The 22,463-nt window shown below is 36.1% G+C and overlaps 1 protein-coding gene across 4 annotated transcripts in view; it reads right to left on the reverse strand.

Annotated features, from left to right (window-relative positions):
• Positions 1-22,463, reverse strand: part of SIPA1L2 (signal induced proliferation associated 1 like 2) — a 124,080-nt gene that overhangs the window by 95,833 nt on the left and 5,784 nt on the right. For all 4 annotated transcript variants that reach the window (XM_066546766.1, XM_066546765.1, XM_066546764.1 and 1 more), the window contains exon 2: positions 2,630-2,702. The gene's annotated coding sequence lies outside the window, so the exon portion shown is untranslated. The remainder of the gene's footprint in view (positions 1-2,629; positions 2,703-22,463) is intronic.

The following is a 22,463-nucleotide window of genomic DNA, read 5'->3' on the forward strand; positions in this document are numbered from 1 at the left end:
ACAGAAATAGTGCCTCAGTAGCTAGTAGAGTTCAGTCTATCAGTACTGGAGGCAAAGAGGAGTGGGTTTAGTTTTAAATTTATTTATTATTATGAAAAGGAAACATGCTACTGGATGCAAAACTAAGACTAAATGCTGCATTTAGGTTTACTGATTCTATATCTACATCATATATTTGGACACATCCTCCCAATGAAAACATCACCCACAAAGCTGATGATGACTTAGGCAAATGTAATAAGTTTATCACTTGAATCTGACATGTGTATATTCTACATGGATGCACACCCTTCAATTTTATTATCTGTTCCTCTGCCTTAAAAAAATACCTCTACAGTGTAACGTAGGCAGCTGTGCAGTTGCAACAGCTGAACAACCTCATGTGAGCAATTCAAATTCCTTTTAAAATTATTGAAATTGTAAGCACTTTTCAAACATTTAGTTTTGTGTAACGAATTTTAGAATGCCTCTTAAAGAGAAACTTCAAACATGTTTTACTTTTTAGTGTTACCATTCTTCAATAAATGGTTAACTATTTAACTTGGGAAATAAAACCACTATCAGTTTTCTACAACTAAAATAATTTCCCATCTTCTTATGCCTGTACTTATGATAAGAAAGAGCAAATAAATTTTTATGGTCGACAAAATTACATATTTCAAGGTCTGGATTATCAAACCTGCTAATCAGTACCACTGCTACCATAATTGCAAAATACATCAAAAGAACTATTTTGGCATAAAGATTTTGTCTGGATTATATGGAACAAAAATCAAAAAAAAAGAAAAAAACACAAACAACAACAACAACAACAACAACAAAAAACCACAAAAAAACTGATGTGTATTTATTTCAGGGGTGAGCAAACTACAAGTTTCTTCTCCTAGCTTAAACAGCAATATTCCTTGTGTTAAATACTTTTCAAATTATGAAAGAAAAGCAATGCACCTTATTAGACATCAGCAATCATGATTCTTTTTGCAGCATTATTATATTATACCTACTACTACCCTAAACCACAAAAAGAGGGCCAAATATACAAATTATATTTTTCAGGTTCTTCCAGATTTCTTTAAACAACTACTATGCATTGGTCAACTTCACAGCCAAAAGATAAAGCAAATGCAATACAAAAGTGGTTAGCACACAATTCTAGACTAGAAATACTAGTGTTCTCTTTCACTACATTAGCATTATTCATATGAAGATATTATTGACAACACACAATGCAAAATATGCTACAATATTGTCCTCTAAGTCTGACTATTTCCAAAGTCAAACACATTGTTTATATGAAAAGTAGTAGATAAGATTTTCAGAGATATGTTCTACTCTGCCATTAATAAAGCAGAGCTTCATCAGGCTCAGTAACACAGGAGTCTTGTGATATTATTGTGTATAACAGAACTGACCATTTATTGAAAAAATGGAGTCTCAGATGAGAAGAGGGAAAAAAACTATTAACCTGATGTGAGCAAAAGGAGCCACTTAAAATCTGATAAACAACAACACAGATATTGAGCATCCACCTAGTTTAACTGCTGCAGCACACGGAGGGCTGAGGGGCTCAGGTGGCTGAACAGAAAGTTCAATCTTTTCTCCTGCATCAAAGCATGTGGCAAACATGGCAAGGAAGATAAATTATTCAGACTCTCCTAAATCTATGATTCTTTGAATAGGTTGACAAAAACCAATTATTTTACTTCATACAAATCTTTGAATGCATAATGAATTTAAGATAAAACTTTTTAAAATTCTTGTTTCAGAATTTTTTCCTCCTTGAAACAATATGTAGTTGGAAATGAAAGTTAAAAGTTTTACTGGTGTCAGAAATAAGATAGAAACAAAACTACTACACTGAATGTCTTCAGATGATAGAGTGTGTTCAGCCAACATGAAGTATTTCTAGGCCTGAGCCATATCCTAGAACTAAAACCAATCCAATTGAGCTAGATCAAGGAGTTTGTAGAGATAGGAATTTTCTGATGCATTACAGAACACAATAATCCTTCTGTATAGTAACAGCTGTATAGTATTGATTGTATCCTACACTTCAATATTAATGAGAGGCAATCTGCCAAGTTACAGATTTCAAAAAAAAGGCTGAACTTTCTCTAGAGACAGGTTTTGTTCAGCCTGAAGACAGGGGACACCTTACAGCAGCCTTCCACTAGGCACAAGAGTGCCAGAGAGGAACGTTATACAAGGGCATGCAGTGACAGGACAAGGGGCAATGGCTTCAAACTGAAAGAGGGTGGGTTTAGATTGGATATTAAGAAGAAATCCTTTACTGTGAGGGTGGTGAAACACTGGAACAGGTCATCCTGAGAAGCTGTGAAACACCAGGTTGAATGGAGGCAGTGGAAAGTGTCCTGCCTATGACAGGGAGGTTGGAATGAAATGATCTTAAAGTCCCTTCCAACCCAAAACATTCTGTGATTCTTTATTCACTTGTACACCCAGCCACATAAATTATTATCTTAGGGGTTTTTAGGGTGCTTTAGGTATCCCAAGGAAATACCATCTGTAAGATGTCAAATATCAAGAAAACAGCACAATTGCATTTTTATTTAAAAGTACTACAAGCATAGTAAAAACATATTTGTCATCAGCTAGAAATTTGGCTTACCTTTGGCTAGAAGGGTTCACAAAGGATGCCAACTTCAGTCACTCTTTTTCTGATATCAACAAAATGGAGATACCTGCAAGTCAAATGAGAAAGATTTGTTGGTTTTGGTTTTGGGTGAACATGTCCCCTTATGATATTAAGGGATAAGTTAAAAAAAAAACCTTCAATAAACATTACTGTAAAATTAAACTCTACTAATTTCTACATGGAAATAAAATATCAAGAACAACTCACTGGCTTTAAAAATCGGCATAGTTTCATATGTATGCGTTGCAACAAAGAATTTAAAGGTGTTATCTGTGCAAGTTCCTGGCAATAACTGGAAAAAAACCGTTGCTAGGACAAAGGGTCATGAGCCAGTAGGTGCTGAACCATCAGACTGTTTTATTATGGCTCTGCTTCAAAGGTTATGATAAAGGGCCCACAGCTACTCCTAGAACTGTACTGTAAAATGCAAGTAGCCTAATAATATTTTCAATTACAAGGATGAGGAAAAGTCATGAAGTGCCATAAAATGTTTTGAGAGAAAAGAGTAGTGAGTTGATCCAGAAGGTTTAGAAACATGCTCTGAGATTCTGTGGGACGACTTACAGCCAAGAAATTATCTAACACTGCAAAATTTACATTTGACAGTTTTATATTTGCTTCTGAACAAAGGAAAATAAAAGCATATGTAAAATAAAAATATTTTAGCTAGGTCTGTCTGATCGACGTTAGAGAAAGAAATCACAAAACTATCAGCAAGGCAATTTGTCTATTTTATATCAGAGCCAACAAAGTTTCAAAAGGAGTTAGTTTTACTATGATCTCAGACAGTAAAATCTGGCTTGAAAATACACAATGTTATATTCATACTGAAAGAAAGGAAAAAGAACACACACACAGCAGGAACAGATGTTATTTCCTGTACTAAATCACCACCATAGGGACAAAAATAATTCTAATAGGTATTTTACAGAATAGTGCATACAATGGAAAAGAACACAAAGCCTCAAAATCCTACGTCAGCTGCATATCTAGGTATTATAGACACCAGTAACACAAACAAACAAAAAGTCCATACAGATGGAATGCAGGACACTTTACTGTTATCCTCATTTTAGGTCTAGTCAAAACTATGCAACCCCTTAAGTCTACTTTCACCAGTATGCTCACACTAGCAAAAACAAAAAACCCAACTCCTGGTGCAGTTACAACCTAAAACTTGAGCAACCACATTGGCCAGTGCAGTTCTCATAGAAAAGCTAAAAAAATCCCTAAACTCTATCAGTAGTAGTGTTGACCAGCATCATCAGGTAACTAATCTGTTTGCCAACAGAAGACACAATTAAAAACCCCAAGATATTAAACAGAAATTTCTCATTCCTAACCTAAAAATTACACCTGATGAAAACAAATTTCTCAGATAAACCTCAGTCTAGTAAAATCTGAAACTAAAGTCATAGTAAATACTGAAAGTCAAAAGTAAAAACATGAGAAGAAAGCAATTGCAAAATTAAAACAAGTGGGTTTTTTTAGAATGGCTTAGGAGTCTGGTCCATTTTCCAACAGAAATTGCTTCCAGTTTTCTTCAAATAAAGTTATGAGAATATTATAATTATTAGCATTGTCTTTCCCACAAAAATAAAAAAGTAATCCTATATCCAAATCACTGGAAAAAAGCAAGCTTCAAAATGTCTGTCTCAAAGAAAATTTTTAAATTGTCCATTTATTGAAGGAGAAAGTGGAATCAATTGATCCTTAGAGTAAAGTAGGATTTAGAGGATTACGTTGCTCTTTTGTGAGGCAGCCAAATGGGAAAACATCAGGCCTTGTCCACATACTAATTTTTTTCTTTAATCCAAAGTTCTTATACAGAACACTGAATCAGGAAAAGAATTTAAGAATTGAGAAGAAAAATGTTATCTATTCCAAAAATAACTTATTATTTCACCAGTATTCAAAAGTTTTCTTTATAACATCTTGCCCCCACATTCATTAAGGTCTACAAATGGAAAATAACCTCAAATTTTCAAGTAATGTAGGTTCCTTTAAACTCACATAAAGTAACAAATTACAAATCAGAAATGATGATATGCCTATTTTCTTTCATATACTTCAAAACTTATTTGTAGTATTGGACATCATAAAGCCGCTGCAGAGTAGGTGATTATCACAGATCTGTTTATCATCTTTTATTGCTCATGGAGTTATATGTGGGTTGCTTTATTCTCCAGGATGCAATAATGGATTTCATTTGTTGGTTTCTTAATCTTTATCTGAATGTCCACTGGAATTGAAAACCAGTACCTTGTTTCTACAGGAATTGTCACCAAGGAAGTCAAGTTGGCCAAAGAGAAGGCAAAGAAGAGTTCACACTGAAAGATACTGAAATGTAGGCAGAAATAATTTCTGCATAGGAAAGTCAATCCTTGTTAGTAGCCCTGTTTGGCAAAAAGTCAGACATTCCTAACTGTGGTTTGCCATATACTGCACCTAATTTTCAACTGTAAAAAAGTATTTTTCTGCATGAATATGTAGTATTATTTATGTCCTAATCTTTTATTATTTTCTATTCCTATTTTTTTTTTCTGTAATAGGAAAAGCAGAAAGACAGAATAATATCAGTACAAGCTCTCTAATTTTCCCTGGGCAAGTTTTCTTTCTCTACCCAAAAAGTTTTGTCTATTTAGAAGAAATTCATTCCAGAAAGAATGGGCAAAGAGGCAGGATCCTCATCGGGAAAGCCTAGTTCCAAGCAGCTTCTTAGTGCTCCAAAACACTGTACAGATGGTCACTGCTGAGATAAGCTCCACAGCATGTTCAATATGTCCAGAGTATCAACCTGACACAGTCAATCTACCCAGGGAGTCCAATGTACCCTGAACACACTCAATTTACATTGTCGGAGCTGCATTTTTGGTGGGATATCCAATTTAAAAAATAAATTCCATGAAGGACCACAAAGGCTACCTAATGCCTTGTCAAGTCACTTGTTCTCAGCTGTGGGATATGACAACATTGGTGTCTTCAGCACTCCAAACTTTCAAGAAGAAACTTTACACTTCCCTCTACACCTAGACCAAGTCTCATACATTACTGCAGGAGCCCTTTTTGAGGGCTTTGTTTGTTCAAGCCCCTGCCTTGAACAAATAATTAAAAAACTACAGAAAGAAAGCAAACAAGTAGACTGTCAATTCTGGCCCAGAAGAACAGAAATCCAAATACTGGCAGCAAAGGATTCTTTTTCTTCTGTTGGGCACATTCTCCTTTCACCAAGACATGCCAGAAGATACACCACTCTCAGCTGCCTTTTACAAACACAGATGCACATACTGCAGCCTTATTTGCCAACCTAGGCTGAAATACCCAGACATCGGGATTTCTGTGTGAGGAACTGGACCCATCACACAAGGAAAAAACCATCATTTCTTTAACAGCTAATACTGCTATTAAAGCTTTTTGTATTTAAGTACCCCTTTTGAAAAAGTGGAGTTCAGCATCTATTAAGCAAACAAGATTTTTTACTTTCTTCTTTCCCATACTTACAACTGCCTTTTCATGATATTCAAGTACTAAGAATCTTGAACTTAACATACAGAGCAAAAGAAATGACAAAAACTGATACAATACATTTCCATTTTCAAGTATGACTTAAGTACAAGAACTGCAGATAAAAGTGATACAATCAATGACAAGATTTTCCTCTACCTACTTAATTTTATTGGCAAAGCTATTGTCAGTCCTATCGTCTTATACACCCAAGATTTCAAGAAAGCTATATTATTCCATAATACTTGGGCAGAGTTTAGAGTTAAATACCTCATCCACAATTCTTACTGGTGATAAAGACTCTTGCTGGTGCTGCACAAGATAAATGAAAATCAAATAGCTATTCAAATAGCTCTTAATTTTATAACACAGGCCAGACAATCTTTTATAAGACTGCCAGGTTCACACCAGAATTTAGTGAATATATTTCATATGTGAAGCAGAACTTTCAAAATATATACACTCTACAAGTACATTGGAAACCATCACATCCATGAAAAATCCAATTATGACACTTGTCCAGCAAAGACAACTGTACTTCAAAGAGATCAAAACCAGATGTACAAAAGTAACTTGAACATCTATCTAAAAGTACAAGTATCAAAACTGCTTGTTTATAAATAAAAGCCATGCTGCATCAGCTCTTAGTGTAGTCTCTCTCTGATCTAGTTCTTACAGTGATCACAGGTTACACAAAGGATTTGGGATCAAACCACAGCAGTCCATGTCCTACCTCCTGCTTTGATTTCAGCAGCTAATGGGGGCATCTAGCACTTTAAAGGGGCAAGACTGAAGTGATTGCATGTATTTCGCCATGTATTTCCTCTCCAAGTACTAAACTCAATTGAACTACATATAACTTTCCATATTCCCAACACAATAGACTGATCTCTGGAAAGGCCTTTTCCTTCCTTTCATACAGAAAATATCCTGTAAATAGCTTATTTCCCACTCTCTAAGTGACTCCCGTTGTTTACAGGAAGGAAAGGGAACAGAAATCTTGCCATAAAACAGTGAGAGCTAAAAAGTTCTGTTTCACTTCCTACTGTGCAGGTGTTTCATACAAAAAATCTATTTTAATTATTCATTTCAGGGAGAAACTTGCTGCTTCTTTTTGAAATACAGACTGAGAAACAGAAAACAATAAGGTTAAGGAAGTAGCAGCATGCTTTACTGTGAAACAAAGCAAAGATATACAATAACCATTGCCGTAAAACTTGTGAAATCCCTGGCTTTGGAGACGGCAATTATTTTACATGTTGACTTGTAAACTGGGCTTTCCTTCTAAATCCATAAGTTCATTCTTAATTTTTTGCTGCCCAGATAAATGTGTAGAGGTCAATGTTCCAGATACCTTTGACAAAAAAAAAAAAAATCAAACTCCAAAACAACACAAAAAACAATACCAAACTCCTCCCTTTTCTGACAAGGCAGTTGATTTTAATACCAATGCTGCCCACAATGCTACAATGTCCATTTAACACCCAGAATGGAATTCCCTAGCAACAGATCCTTCTTGAAGGATCTAAACTAAAGGGACAACAACAATGACAAATAACTTGTGTTCATTCAAGATGCATGGCATCTCTGTTTGTACACTTGTTTTTCAGTTTCAGAAATACCAACATCCACAATAGTAAGAATTACATCCATCTCTCTAAGAGCTGTAATTCTCTATTGCCCACTGATGTGTGGAAAACTCAAATTCTAAAAGAAGTCAAGCACGTGAGGGCACTAATCATCTTACAGGCCACGCATATCACCCAGTTCAAAAGGAAATTGAGAACTTTACTACATAATATCACAGCACACCTATCACAGATGCTGTCACAATATAAAATTATATAAAATATAAAAACATTATCACAAGCTTATATTTGCCTCTCTGAGGAAGGGATACCTTATTTGATCCAGGCTGGCTGAACCTTACCAGCTACATGTAGGTCAGATTACAGATATTTCCCCATCACAGTAAATGCTGTTCCTAGTTCTACATACCAGTCCCTGTACAGGCAGCAAAGGAGGGATGCCTTCCCAGTGGATGCACTTCCAAACTGTGCTAGCTGAGCTGCACAGGGAACAACATTAATTTACCAGTGAGCACACTGCCCAAACACCCATCTCCTATCTTAAAGCAACAGTAAGCCAGCTGGAAGGATTGGAGGGGCCCAAGACAGACTGAGGGTCATCAGATAAATCACCACTGTTTCAATCAAAGCGCTTCCAGTGAAACATGCAATTACTTGGAGTTTGTTAAAAGCAGCTTTCCATATTTTGTGATCGGTTACCTGGGAAAACAAATTACATCACTGCACTCTGGATACTTAAAGAAAGATTTGCTAATTAAGCACAATTAATTACACAGCAGCACTAATTTGAAAAGCAGTCTCCATTCATCTTTTGTCTGCTTAAGTCTCAGATTGACTGCTGAGAATAATTATTTATAGAAAATGCAATTTTGGATGATCCTTTTTCTCTGAGAAAGATAACAAAGAGCACTGGCTAAGAAACACATAAGGTGAACAGCAAATGTACACAACTGACACACTCTCTAATATAAGTAGCAGCATAAATAGATCTATCCTTAGGACATCAGAATTTTCTTACATACACTCAAATGCAACTATAGCTTCATCCTGAACGTGACAAAAAATCAACTAACCCTGCTCTGACCTGAAAGAGTTCTACTACATTTAGAATATAACCCCAGGTAAAGAACATTCCTCATTACGAAAACAGAAAAGGTAAGCTTGAGATAGGTTTACCTTCTGAACTGACTTTTTAACTGGGAAAGGATCTGTGCTTAACATCAAAGTTATTTTGTCAGAAATGAACAGAACACCCCACAATGCCCATCATTTCCATAGATGTCTTTTTACTTGCAATAAATCTGCAATTAATATGGAATGTAAGTATCTTTAATAAAAGGTAATAAACATAGAGCTTGATCTTTATCATTTGTATTTTCAACATGACACTCCACACACTGCTATCCCCATACATAATGTGAACATCATCTTCATTCCCACCTTTATTTTTCTCCTATGAAACAATGTTCAGCTCCAGGCATCCTTTTCTCCCTTTGCAATACCTCATTTTGACAGCACAGCAAAAGCATGTAATAAGCAAGATCACAAAGAGAGCACGAAACAATATCCATTCTGGCACCACCACATATCAGGTTTGGACCACTAATTATAGAAAATACAATAGATGAGAGAGATTAAATAGTATAGCTATTTTCAGGAATAGCTCAACATTTAGCCCAAATAGTCTTTTGTTCCTTGTTTGGTTGGGGGTTTTTTTTAGTTTTTTTGTTTGTTTGTTTGTTTGGGGGTTTTTTGTTTGTTTGTTTGGTTGGTTGGTTTGGGGTTTTTTGTTTGATTTGTTTTATTTTTAACTTTGTATTATGCCAAACTTAATCACAGAAGAGATAAAGGGCTTAAATGTGAGTAGTCTGGTATAACCACAGCAAAGCTGAGTACCACACCTCACAACGAAAGAGACAGGGGCTCTTAATCTCCCTGCATTTTCAGAGTACAGCAGTAAGACAGTGCAGTGCTTTTGATACCTCCTGAATACAAAAAAATAGAAATATCATGAACATAAGCATGCTGAAAATATTAACAATAAAGGAGAATTATCAGCCTGGAACTGAAGTTACTAAACAAGGCAGAAGTTATTGGCTTCATCCACAGAAAAGCAGATTAAAAAAAAATCAGCTGGATGATGAGGTAGCGCCTGACTATTTCAATTAAAGATAAGTGAAACATGGCAGCTGACTTACAGCAACAGCTTAAAAGCGGGAAAGACACAAAAATTACTCACAAGTCATAAAATGGGTGTGAAAAAACGCCATAACTATATCACAGTGTTGTGAATGCTATTCACAGAAATAGCATGAATACTTTTCTATATTGCTTCCATAGGTCTGCTTAAGACTTCATTTATCATTGGCATTTCTCTGAGGTGGAAAAAACACTTTTTTGTCATTTTTGAGTAGAAAGTAACATATTAAAAACTATGCAAAAAAAACCAAAACATTTCTTTATCAGCTCTGTTTTCATCAAGCATGAAAAGCAAGATGATTTTCAAATACAATCAGTGGAGAAGAATTTTTTTATTATTACTGTCTCTCAAAAACAAGAGTAGAGTTTTGTGCATATCATTTGTAAATGACTACATGTTTGTAGAATATGCTTTTTCACAGTGTCACTTGCTTTTTCAAATATACACGAGCCAGTCATTTCAGAATGAGGTAATAAAAGGGCTAAAGGATGAACAAAAATCTAATCATCTTAAGTTTTGGAGTGGCTGGGAGGCACTTCTGGAAGTCATGCAGTCCAATCTTCTGCTCAGAGCAAGACTCTCATCAGAATGGAAATGGTGAGGCATGGCCAGGTCTTGCTGAGTCTTCAAGATCTCCAGGGATGGAAAATCCAGCCATGTCTCCAAGGCAGTCTGTCCTGGGCCTGTACTGGCCTCCTGGCAGTGTGCTTCCTCCCTCTGACCCGAACACACCATACCGGAGTTTGGGGCCAGTCTGGGGACAGTGGAAAAAATCCACCTCCATCCTTTTGTGGAACTACTCTCAAGCAGCTATGGGATACCCTTAGGTTACTCAGGAGCTGCTGCTTTGTCAGAGTGAGCAAGCAGAGCTCTGTCAGCTTCTCCTGCCATCTCATCTGCTCCAAGCAAGGCCCTTTGACCCCTTCTTGGTGCTCTTCAGTTTCTCAACATCCCTCTTGAAATGCAGGGACCAAAATTAGATATTTAGCATAAATCAAGATCTTTAACATTTCATCCAGCTCTCCTACTGAAATACCCAGCAATGTCAACAAAGTAGTTTGCAGAATTTGGAAATTAATTCTTCATTCAATTATAGCCTCATAGTGTATTCCTTACACACTGAACCCACACATTTGATTGAAAATCCTATTCAAAATTCTGGAATCCTCTTCCAGCCTTAACTCTGAAACAGCACTGAAAAGACTGACAATGCCCAGAACTGCATTTGAATGTCTCCCATTTCCCTCAGACTATCAGAGGCAAAAATAGCATAATTGGTCATCAAATTCATTCCAAGAATATGAGTCTTATAGTTTACTACCATTGCTTTTCATAGTCAACACTCATAACATGGAGTTTATGGCCAGATTAAACACAAACAACACAAAATGAAGAGGAATAGACAAGGCAAATACACAACAGAAGAGAAAGAATTAACAGAGATCCTTTCAATCTATACCAAGACCTGAGCTGGTATGTACACTATGACATGCTGTAACAAGAACATTACCCCTCTTAGGTCAAGAGGGGCTAATTTGGAACCAGCCCAAAACCTTCAGCATCCCAAATAACTTTCATCTATATCCATAGATGAGCAGAATTTGGTGACAGATTTTTGGGTACACATTTAGTCTAATTCCACAGAAGTCAAAGAAAGCTTGCCATAGACTAAAATAATTTCACCTGTTAAGTGAACTGGAAAGAACACCTTTTTTGAAGGTTGTAACACCAGATGTTTCAGGATATGGTAGCTGCCTCATATTAAAAAAAAATGGAAGCCCATTAAAGCATAAATTTTATGTAACAACTTTGATTTGAATAAACATTTTTGGGAACTGGGAATGGGACCATAGATCTTTACATGCTCTAAAAATTACAAATTAATTCTTCTTTGATTACTTTTGACTAAGGAAACATTTTCACTACATTTTGGATTCCCATTGCAACTAGAGCCCAATATACTTACACTACAGCCCAGGTAGGGTATACTCTGTTTGCATGACCAAAAAAAGTTTTCCTTTTTTTGTTCACCACCCTTTCACTCATCCAAAGTTCCTGACCTGTTACTAAATAAATAATTGATATAACCTGTTGGGGGGCAGAGGAAGCTGTTGGTTTTGTTTGGGCTTTTTTGTTTTGTTGTGTTTCTCTCCCTCTCCATTCTCATCTCCCCAGGCATTGCTGCAGTGAAGTCTCCTTCACAAAGCATTTCAAATGTGGGCAATTACAATTACCACCTCTACTGCTATTTCCCAGAACTTTTTTCTTTACTGAATGGCAAAACCAAAGTTAAGTAAAAACTTTAGCTTAGTCTCTGGTCAAGATTACATCATTTTGATTCCTTTTCCATTTATATTTGACAGATACTTTTTCTCTTCTATTACAAAAAACCACCAGAGAATTTTGATTGTACAAGTTTTCCAGTTTAAATTTGTAAGGTCATTGTTCTTGCAGATGAGACTTCAGTAACTTATTTCAAATATGGCACAGTTTGTACAGTTCTGAACAAAAACCACAGTTTGTATTTCAGACATGCCTAAATATGCCAGCCTGCCAATCAAACCAGAAGCCTCCCAAAGGCACTATTGCACAAGAAGAGAGATGAAGAGAGGCATGGATAGCATGGTTCCTGTAAAAAAATTGCTAAGAGTCAGGTTTGTTTGCTGCACCAGAAATATGTGAAAGCAGTGTTTTTCTGGAATTTTTTTAGATTTTACTGCCTGGGGAAAAAAATTACAACATATCTAAATTATTGAATAATTAGCAGGGATGAAATTTTCACTTCTCCATGTGCCACATACAGTAGTTTTTTCTTCTTCAGTAGGATAGACCCTGGGTTTGTGTATTTAAAATGGCCATCTGCTTCTGAACTTAGACAAATGCACTTAACTGTGGAGTACTTACAGATATTCAGTATTTGAGAAACGGGAGTAATAGCCACCTATGACAGCAGTGAACAAAAAAAGTTGGCCAGAAGCCAAATCCTCTCCCCATATTTCTATACACAATTACATGGTTTAGATATCAGTACACATCAAAGAAATAAAGACAGTGTTAAAAAAAGACATTTACACTCTTAAACTTAAAATCCACCAGTTAAGATTTAACAGATTTCAACACAATTCACATACAACCTAATCTATGTCTAAATAAACCAACAGTAAGCAGATTTTGGACACATTTATTTAAGAAAATGAAAATAAAATATAAAACTAGGAGCCTCATTCGGATAATATCTATATATTCAAACAATTTTTCTGTAAAAGAAAATTAATTACCACATTTATACAAAGAGAACAACACATTCTCTCAATGTGTGTTTTTTAGGCCACAAATTTTAATTTTTTCCCCCAAACATTAATTACAGGCATTCTACCACCTACTAAAGGTTGAGCAGAGCTTTGGCACCAGGCCACGCCACATCTGCCTCAAAACCAAGTCTCCCTCATTCAGCCAGCACATTGGTCTGCCATGCTGTTGTGGGCACAGGCTCTTAGTCCTGTTAAAAAAATCAGTAAATCAGAGGAATTTAATCTAACTTGAAACAAACTTTCAAGGCTGTTGAAGTTCTAGAAACGTGTCCTTTATCTCAGCCATTGAATCAAAACTAAACGAAGACAAAGCTTCCTATTATGAAGCTTCAATTGCTCCTAGGAAGAAGACTGGAGCAAAATATTGATTAACAAATACCTCAAAACTGTGTTTGCCACCACACAGTTTTATCTCAATAAAAATTACATATTTATATAACAATTTATACCCATTAAGGTTGTATGATTTATTTCACGCTGAAAAGGGCAATAAAATGAAAGAGTAATAGAAATCTGCAGGATTTCTACCAGGAATAGACATCTAGAAATAAAAAAAATAAATTCTAAATCATAAACATCACAGACCAAGGATCAACTGTCTCCTTCTGCTGACTTATAAACCCAAGACCATCAGAAGTCTCACCAGTGCCATGTTTCAGACATGAGAGTTTTGCTTCTTTTGCCCACTTGGAACAGACAATGAAACAGTCACTCATAGTTATGTCTTCTTTACCTTTCTACATTTCAGATGTGTGCACAAGCACCCAAGCATACACACCCAAGCCACTCACCCCTCTCACATGTGGCAAAGATTTCCCTGCTCCCCAGCCTAAGATCATTACGTTGTTTTATTTCTTTTCATGCTCAAGACAACTGTTCAATTCCCGTATACACACTTTGCCTGTATCACAAATATCCTAAATATCACCCAGCATGTCTTCTCCCTTCCCACAAAGGGACAGGATTTCTCGTTTCAATCATGATTATCACCTGTAAGATTTTTAAGCAGCTCACGCTTTTAAAAAAAATCAGGTACACAACTGCTTTCTCTAGAAAACCAAAGTCTTTTCAAGTAACCTACATTTAAGAAGTATAGGCAAAAAGAAACAAAGAAACAAAAGGAACATAAAATACTATCTAATATACTTAGGATATGAAGAGAGCAGAATATTTTTGCTTGAAAATTTTTTTATCCCCTGCCACATGAGAAAAATAGCATCTAGTGTTAGTTACTGAAACAAACATACTTTGAAAACTGACCATGAACTTAGAAAACACAGAAAGGTCAGAATTCTAGACCTTGGCACTCCAATAGGACAAATGGTCAATAATCTTGCAGGCCTCAGACTCTGCTTTAGATAAAAATCAGACTAAGACAGTGGGAGTAAGTCCAGGCACAGGCTTTGTCCTCTTTGTACTGAAAGTGACAGCTGAAAAGAATCTGTATCAGGCAAGCAGGGCAGTGACAGTTCTGTACAAAGAGAGACTCACTTTGCAAGTTTCTCATTTTTTCTCGTATATCCCTCTATCACAAAAGACAGTGTTAAGTTTCAGACACATTTTTTTGTTCTGTGAAGGCTGCAAGGTTCAGGCATTCAGAGTAGTTACTCACTTGTGGACTACAAGACAAATAGACCATCATTTTGTTACAAACTGCTCACAATATAATAATGGAAAACTATTCTTGGAAAAAAATATAGGGAAATGACATACAAAGCAAGCTTGCAGTGTGCTTGGTATAAATCCCAAATTCTCAAATATTCTACTCAAAATATCAATGATCATAAAATACAGAGCTGCACTCCCATCTGTAATTATCACAGAGCAGTCAGGAAATAACTGAATGGCATTCTTTTGATACAAGGGAAAAAAACCCCAAACCCACCACCTGAATTCATCTAATCTAGTGCTTAATGTATAACAATGAAACTTGAAATGATTTATTTTCTTTCAGATGAACAATTATTTTAATCTAACAAAAATTGAGAGCATTTTGTATAAATTATTATTAACATTTTCATATTTCCCGTGTGTTTTCATTCACTTGGTCTTCTCACCCCCCTCAAGAGCACCTTGAAAGCACAAATATCCACTTATTCTGCAGCCCATCAGTTTGTGGAGAGAAACTGTTGTTAATATATTAACTTCCCAGAAAACATTGCCATACACCTTATTGCCTCTTAAACATTAATGTTATCAACTCTTCTAATAAGATAATGGCATCTTTATTAACTTCGTTTCTCTGTGTACTTGCAGAGTGGAAGTTCCACAAATCATTAATCTTTGATTACAAACATCATATTAAAACAGTGGCTATGGTAGTCACATGAAAGAGAAGAAAAGAGAAAAGTGAAGCTATTTCTGTCAAGTATATCAGAGTTATCATTAAATTTATTAACAACTACCAGAGTATATATACTAAATCTATGTTTCAGGCAAGATGTTAAAATAAGAAAAATACCTGATTCTACATGAGACAAAATTTTTTCTGTCAAAGTATTTAAAATATTGATGACATAGAAGCTCAAGAGGTTTTCATTGCCACCATACTCAAACATCACATAGTTGTTTCATTTGATTACTTCATCTGTATGATAAAAGGTGCTAGTTCTATAGGTATTAAAGAGGGGGGAAAAATAAAAATGACAAGATTTGTATCCTGAAAAGTATTCAGGCATGTGAAGTACATTAAATAAACAACCCCTCTCCAGCCCCCTCCTCCACCACCACCTTTGTGAACCATATACAGATTTTCTAGTCTTTGGAACTCCTGCAGAGTTTTTATTTCCTCTAACTGCTGAGATAGAAAATTATTTAAAGCCCAAGTTGTTTGAAAGGACAGAACATTCTCTATGTCTAAAAAACACTCTCCATCGACTCCTCTATGCCATGCTCCATTATTTTAAAATGCACATCTGGAAAAGGAATTTCACCAATTTGCCAATGTTCAAGCGGCAACCTGTGGCGTTCGACTACTCAGGGGCTGAGAGCACATCCTCTTGGCAGCAATAAATGGGAAACCTTGTGGGTAGGATGCAAATCTGAGCACACACTTCCCAGTCAGAAGGTGCCCAGGAGCTGACAGCCAGCTGTCTTTCACCAGGAGGTGTGCTCTGCCTCCAGCCTCCAAAGGGATAAACCACACACTGGGCCCCTTTGGGCACAGTAAACCACCCAGGGTTTCAGTGAGCTGTGCAGCAGTACCACAGGCCTACGCTTTCTAAGCAAAGAAAAGCAATTTTTTGTTCCACAAGTGGGTAATGGCAAGTCAGTAGAGGGATGTGGGAGACAGAATAGAGCACAAGTGAAGGGCATGAAAACTTTTACTGCAGAATGAAAGACTCCATGTGGGAGGAGAAAAGTATTAGAGCAGAAATTATGTCATTACAGTTTAAGGAAAAAATGCATTCTAAACAGATTTTTTGGGTTTTAATTTATTGCCAAAAAGGTAGAAGGCCATAAACATTTTATTAGAAGCTCAGATTTTAGGTTTCACAATATCTCATAACTGCAAGGTTTTATTGTGGTCAGCTCGACTATGAGAATTTTTATGTTGTTGCTATAAATCAGCTGGGCTACTGGCAACTAATTGCAATTTTGTTGAAAGCTACTTTAAAAGAACAAAAAAAGCCAGTGCAGAAATAGAAAAATACAAAGCAAACATAGCAAGCTGTGTTTTTATTTTGGTGCAAGTATCCGAAACACTGGTATGTGATCAAATCTGTGAGTCAAACTACTATAGCAAGCAAAAGCCATAAAAATTAAACATTGAAAAAGTCACCATTACAAGATAGTGCTCTGTGATCATTCCATTAAGATTTTATGTAACAACCATGCTGCCTTCATGAGGAGAAAAGGGAGGATAGAAGAGGGGACAGCCCAAGGAATATGCACGTTTTCCAGCTCAAGCTGGACATGAAAAAAGCCTGAGAAATACCTAAAGAGCAAATTAGGTATAGCTAATGTAATGCTTTTAAACCTGCAGAACAACAGTTCTCAATCACTTTTCTTAATAGTGTGGGGGGTTTGGTGAGTTCTGTTTAAGTACCCTTCCCATTGAGTAACCATGTCTCAGATTACTCAACTCCATTTGAGTGAGCTTGACAAAATGAAGACACAATATTTTTATAATTCTGTCCAAGTCATAACAAGTTAGAGAAAATATTTACTTCCTGAATACTGAGAAATAAGTGTTTACCCCAAAAACTTTGTTTCATCTTGCTATTTGCTTTCTTCTCAAATATTCACCTTAAAATTTTGTAAAGCACATCAGCTTCAGCAGTGTTCTTTTTAGCTTCCATTTCTCAATTGCTCTGTCACACTGTGTGTGTAGCATTCAGAACTAGAAACACAGTTTATGTTAAGGTCAAAATTTTATTTGAGTTAGCTTCATGAAAAATATATTTTAAATTCTCTAAAATTTCTCCGTCATGCAAACAAAATATTGTTGAGTGAAAAGATCAGGAGATAACCCTCAAAAGCTTAGTCTTGCTCCAAAAATAAAATGCCAATGAACAGACTTTTTAAACTCACTAATGAGTTAGTTCTGAAGGTTTTAGTTTCTGAAGACACTGATCTGTACCTATCATCAGTCTTAATGCAACAGTTTTAGAGATGCAGAAGTTTAATAGAATTAATGTTTTAATTCATTTTTTTGCTGAAAGTATGGTTTAAAAAGAACATCTGACTGAGCTTTTGCATGTTCTTCCATTTTCAGCAAAATAAAACCTTCAGAAGGCAAGTCTTAGCTTTCCTTGCCAATTGACAAGCACTATCTATCATGGTTATTTTAACTTAAAGGAATTTTACCTTAAAGGAAATTCTTTCCATTCCCTTTCCTGTTTGTTTTGATTATCTCAGCACGTATTTGCAACCTTGTTCATACTGAAGCTGAATGTTATACAAACACCTGAAATTTTAAATACTTAATAAAGTGGTTTCTAAAAACCAAAACAGGGATCTGAAGGTCTGGCTCATGCTTTGGTAAACACAGAAATACTTAAAAGTGTAACCACTGTGAAGCTGGATGAGAAAGAGCAGGAATCATCTCAAGCTTCTGGGGTTCTGCTGGGTCTTGTTTATAGCTAATGAAACTAAGAGGTTAAGGATGAACATTTAAAAAGTACAAACAGAAGATGTTTTCAGAACTGAACCATTTTAATTTGTATTTTCAAATACTCAAACAAATCACAGATTTTTTTTCCCCAGCCACATGGGTACCTTTAGCATGGGTTATCACAAGTTTCATCGTACTAAAATTAGTAGCCAAAGCAAAAGAACCAAATACAAATCTAAGTTTGACTTGCTGAGAGCCAATTTCAAATTCACATCCTGTTCCTTAACATTAAAACAATCTTTTGGAAGGGATCCAATGGAATTGCTCAATAGAAATTCACACATTCAAATTCTAGTATTGCTAAACATGTTTTAATCAGTGACAAAGTCAGCAAAGTGTATCTGAAGCCAAACCTGAGAGGACATGCTATTGTCTTCAAGCATTTATTTTATTGTTAAGTTCTAGAGTTGTAAAATATTTAACTGCCAATAATTTATTTGGGAATTCTTGTCTACTGGTTTAAACGAAGAATATACAATATGAGCCTATAATGCAAGACCGTAAGGAGTCTTGTAAAAAGATCTTCACAATATTGTAATAGAGAAATATTCTGTACAAATTCTGAAATACGATAAAGTGAAATCACAGTATGCTGGAATAGCAACTAAAATTCTCAATTATCAGAGCAACTGATAACCCCAAAAAATGTTGTGATATTTCATAGATTAATTCACACTGGAAGCCACAACAGCACTGTATTCAGACTGACTTGCTTATGGCTTTGCCCAGTTTAGTCTTAAAAAATATGGAAAGGATGTGGATTTGACAACCTGTGCTACCTATTCCAGCTCCTCAATGTCCTTAGGGTGAATTTTATTTGCAGGTGCCAAATCAGAACCTCACCTGTTTTAGACTGTGACAACTGTCTCTGTTCCTCCTGCCATGTACCCCTGTGAAGGGCCTGGACATGTGTCCTTGATAACCTCTTAGGTATCACCTTGTGAGGTAAGCATCCCCTGAGCTTTCTGATGTCCAGGCTGTGCAAAGCCATTTCTCTCAGCCTCTCCTTACATGCTCTAAACCCCTCATTTTCCTGGCTTTCCACCAAATTAGATTCAATTTACTCAATGTATTTGGGGAAACAAAACTGGACGGGGTGTATCCAAAATGATGGCCTAAAGAATACTGAGTATTAGCAACCCACTGGCTCTGCTTCTGCTCATCCAGCCTAGCATGCTGCTGGCATTTGTCACTGGCAGTGAAGCCTGACATGCTGGCTCGTGTGTCACAATGTGCAGGTCCCTTCCCAGGACGTCACTCCCCAGCCCATCCTGTGGCAAGGGGTAGGAAGATGCATTTATCCTTGAGGAATGTCATGGGGTCCATTCCACCAGCCTGTCTCAGCTGCAGAGCACTGTCCTCAAATGTGTCAATTACTCCCACAACGTGATGTCACATGTAAATTTGATGAGAATACACTTCATCTCTTCCTCCAGATCAAGGTACTAAACAAAACAGGTCCCAGTACAGTACCCCTCATGTAACTCGTCTCCAGGTGGAATACAAACCACTAAGTGCTATGTTTTGAGCCTGACAGTCATGCTTAAAGCCTGGATAAACTGAAGATAAATGATGGTCCAAATGCCATATGCAATATTAAATCTGATCTGATGGCATTTACAGTTTCAGTAGTACACAAAAAGGTCCCATGACTAAAAATAAGTATATAAAAGATGCTCAGAAACTTCACACAAGGCTATTTTAATTACTGCTTGAGGAAAAAAAGAAAACAAAACTGAACACAAATCAAAACCAACTTCAGTAGACTCCTTCCTAATAAGGAAGAAAACACATGACTAAAGAAAATATCTTTACATATGAAACATACATGATGAATGGGTTTAAGTTTCAAAATCTGTAAATACAGTCCACGAAAATAAAAATTAATTTCATCACCCAACCAAGGAAACCTAAAGTCATTATCCACCTTATACATGAGTCATGAAATAGGAAAGTCTTCACACTGTAACAAACAAAGCAATACAAATAATTTCTTAAAATGAAGTTTAAAGTTATTTATCCATTTAATTGATTCATATTATACCTACAGTTATATTATACCTATACCACAGATACATTGACCCCTACTTATGGGATTTCTAGTTGAGCAAATCTCTACCCACAGAAAACAGCACTTGCTGAGAATGGGTTATACTGCGGAGCATTTTTTCATTCTTATAACTGTGGAGGTTTTTTTTTCATTCTTATAACTGGTTGTTAAGTCACAGAGAAAAATACCTAACAGATTTTAGATATTTCTTACTATTACTTTTCCCTGCAGTGATTACTGTATCTACCATAAAGAATACATACAACTGCACTGAGATTCAATTGAGACAGCTGACATAGAAAAAAAGAAAATCTCCAACTTGCAACTTTAAACACCTCTGACGTACAGGCACACTAAGCACTGGAAAATGAGTGGATAGGAATATTGATACTGTTGGGTACAGCCTACATAAGAAAGATAAAATCATTACTATTAAGCATCTATTTTCCTCAGGAGAAAGAATTATTATAATATATATATATATGTAAATATTCTATTTTAACACTCAGCCCCACAAAGCAAGGGTAGATACTCAATTAGCAATTTGTGCATACAAAGACACAGTTTGTACACCCATTACCAGGCAGAGGTACACTCTGTACATTGATAGTTATAATGTAATCTTATATATGTAACAATACTTTAAAAAAAACAGCAATAAAATACAAAGTAAAACCAAAACACTTTTCAAATGTAGTATCTATTTGCTGCAGATCAGTATAACAGAAAGAATGGTCACCAATTTTTATTTCCTGAGGAGACAAGGCTTATGCAGTCATACAGTGCAATACCTCCCTCCACCTCCAGATTTGTTGAGCCTATTTGACTCAGCAGAACCTGATAAAGTTTCAAGGGTAGTTATGCTCCTAGAAACTTCATTTCAAAGATCAAACAACCACAGAGAAAAAGCACAAAGCATTCTAAGTGTGAGAGAAGCAGACATTAGCAAAATTACCAAATCTGACTAGCACACAGACTAATGAAACAGACTAATGAAACTTCACTCAGAAATCTCCACCAGAGGCAATGATTTCCAGGGGTCCAGGTTAAGCAGCCTGGCTCAGAATGTCAGTAAAACCCTCTGCTCTATCAGTAGAAACTTCATCTTATACAGAAAATATTTGAGCTCAATTTATATTTGAGGTTTTTCAGTGTAGCACTCTGAACAACCACCTGTACAGTTCTTTGCCAGTTTAGATAATCTCATCTATTCTGATCCCTTCTTGTAACAAACTGCTCAAATCCTACATTTAAAGAAGTGGAAATGAGCAAACATGCTCACACACTGTTATGGATTACACCAATCACTGTATTTACTCCACCTCATCTCAAGAACTCTAAAAATAACCTTTTGAAATGGTTTCCTATGCAAACAAGATTGTGTGATTCAAAGACACGTATGAAGATACTAAGAAAAGTTTGGGGTGAGGGGATGGAAACAGCAGAAGATCTGAGAGGAGGAAGACACTCGCCTCTGGAATACCTGTTCTCAAAAAAAATGGTAGCCAGACAAAGGAGAAAATGTTTTGAACACTGACAGGTTTATCCCAATAGTTTCTAATTCTGCCAGGCAGCTTCGAGGACTGAATGCAGATGCCTGTGTATCTTTGCCAAATTATTCTGTGAATGGACTGCTGTTTCAGCTGTCTGAAAAGGGAACTTGAAATAAAAGGTTACAGTTTTGATAAAAGGATTTTAAGTACCTGGACATCACTTAATTACTACTACACTTCAACCGAGATCAAAGAACTTGGATCAAGCTAAAAAATCCCTCTATAATAATAATAGAAAGGAGACTATGGAACTGCTAAATTAAGTCTCATGTTTTAGCATATTTTAGGAAATAAAATTTTTTAAATCCTCAGCTATTTAAAAGCTTTCTTCATGTGATCTTCCCTGCTGAACATCCCAACAAGTTTCCCACACCTGAACATCCCAAGAATCTAAAAGTTGAAAATACTTGCACCTCTTACATAAAATGACCGTACTCAGAGAATGACTTTGTAGCTATTAAGCTTGCTGTATTTAACAACATAC

Source organism: Molothrus aeneus, chromosome 3 (genome assembly GCF_037042795.1).
Source record: "Molothrus aeneus isolate 106 chromosome 3, BPBGC_Maene_1.0, whole genome shotgun sequence".
Taxonomy (NCBI): Eukaryota; Metazoa; Chordata; class Aves; order Passeriformes; family Icteridae; genus Molothrus; species Molothrus aeneus.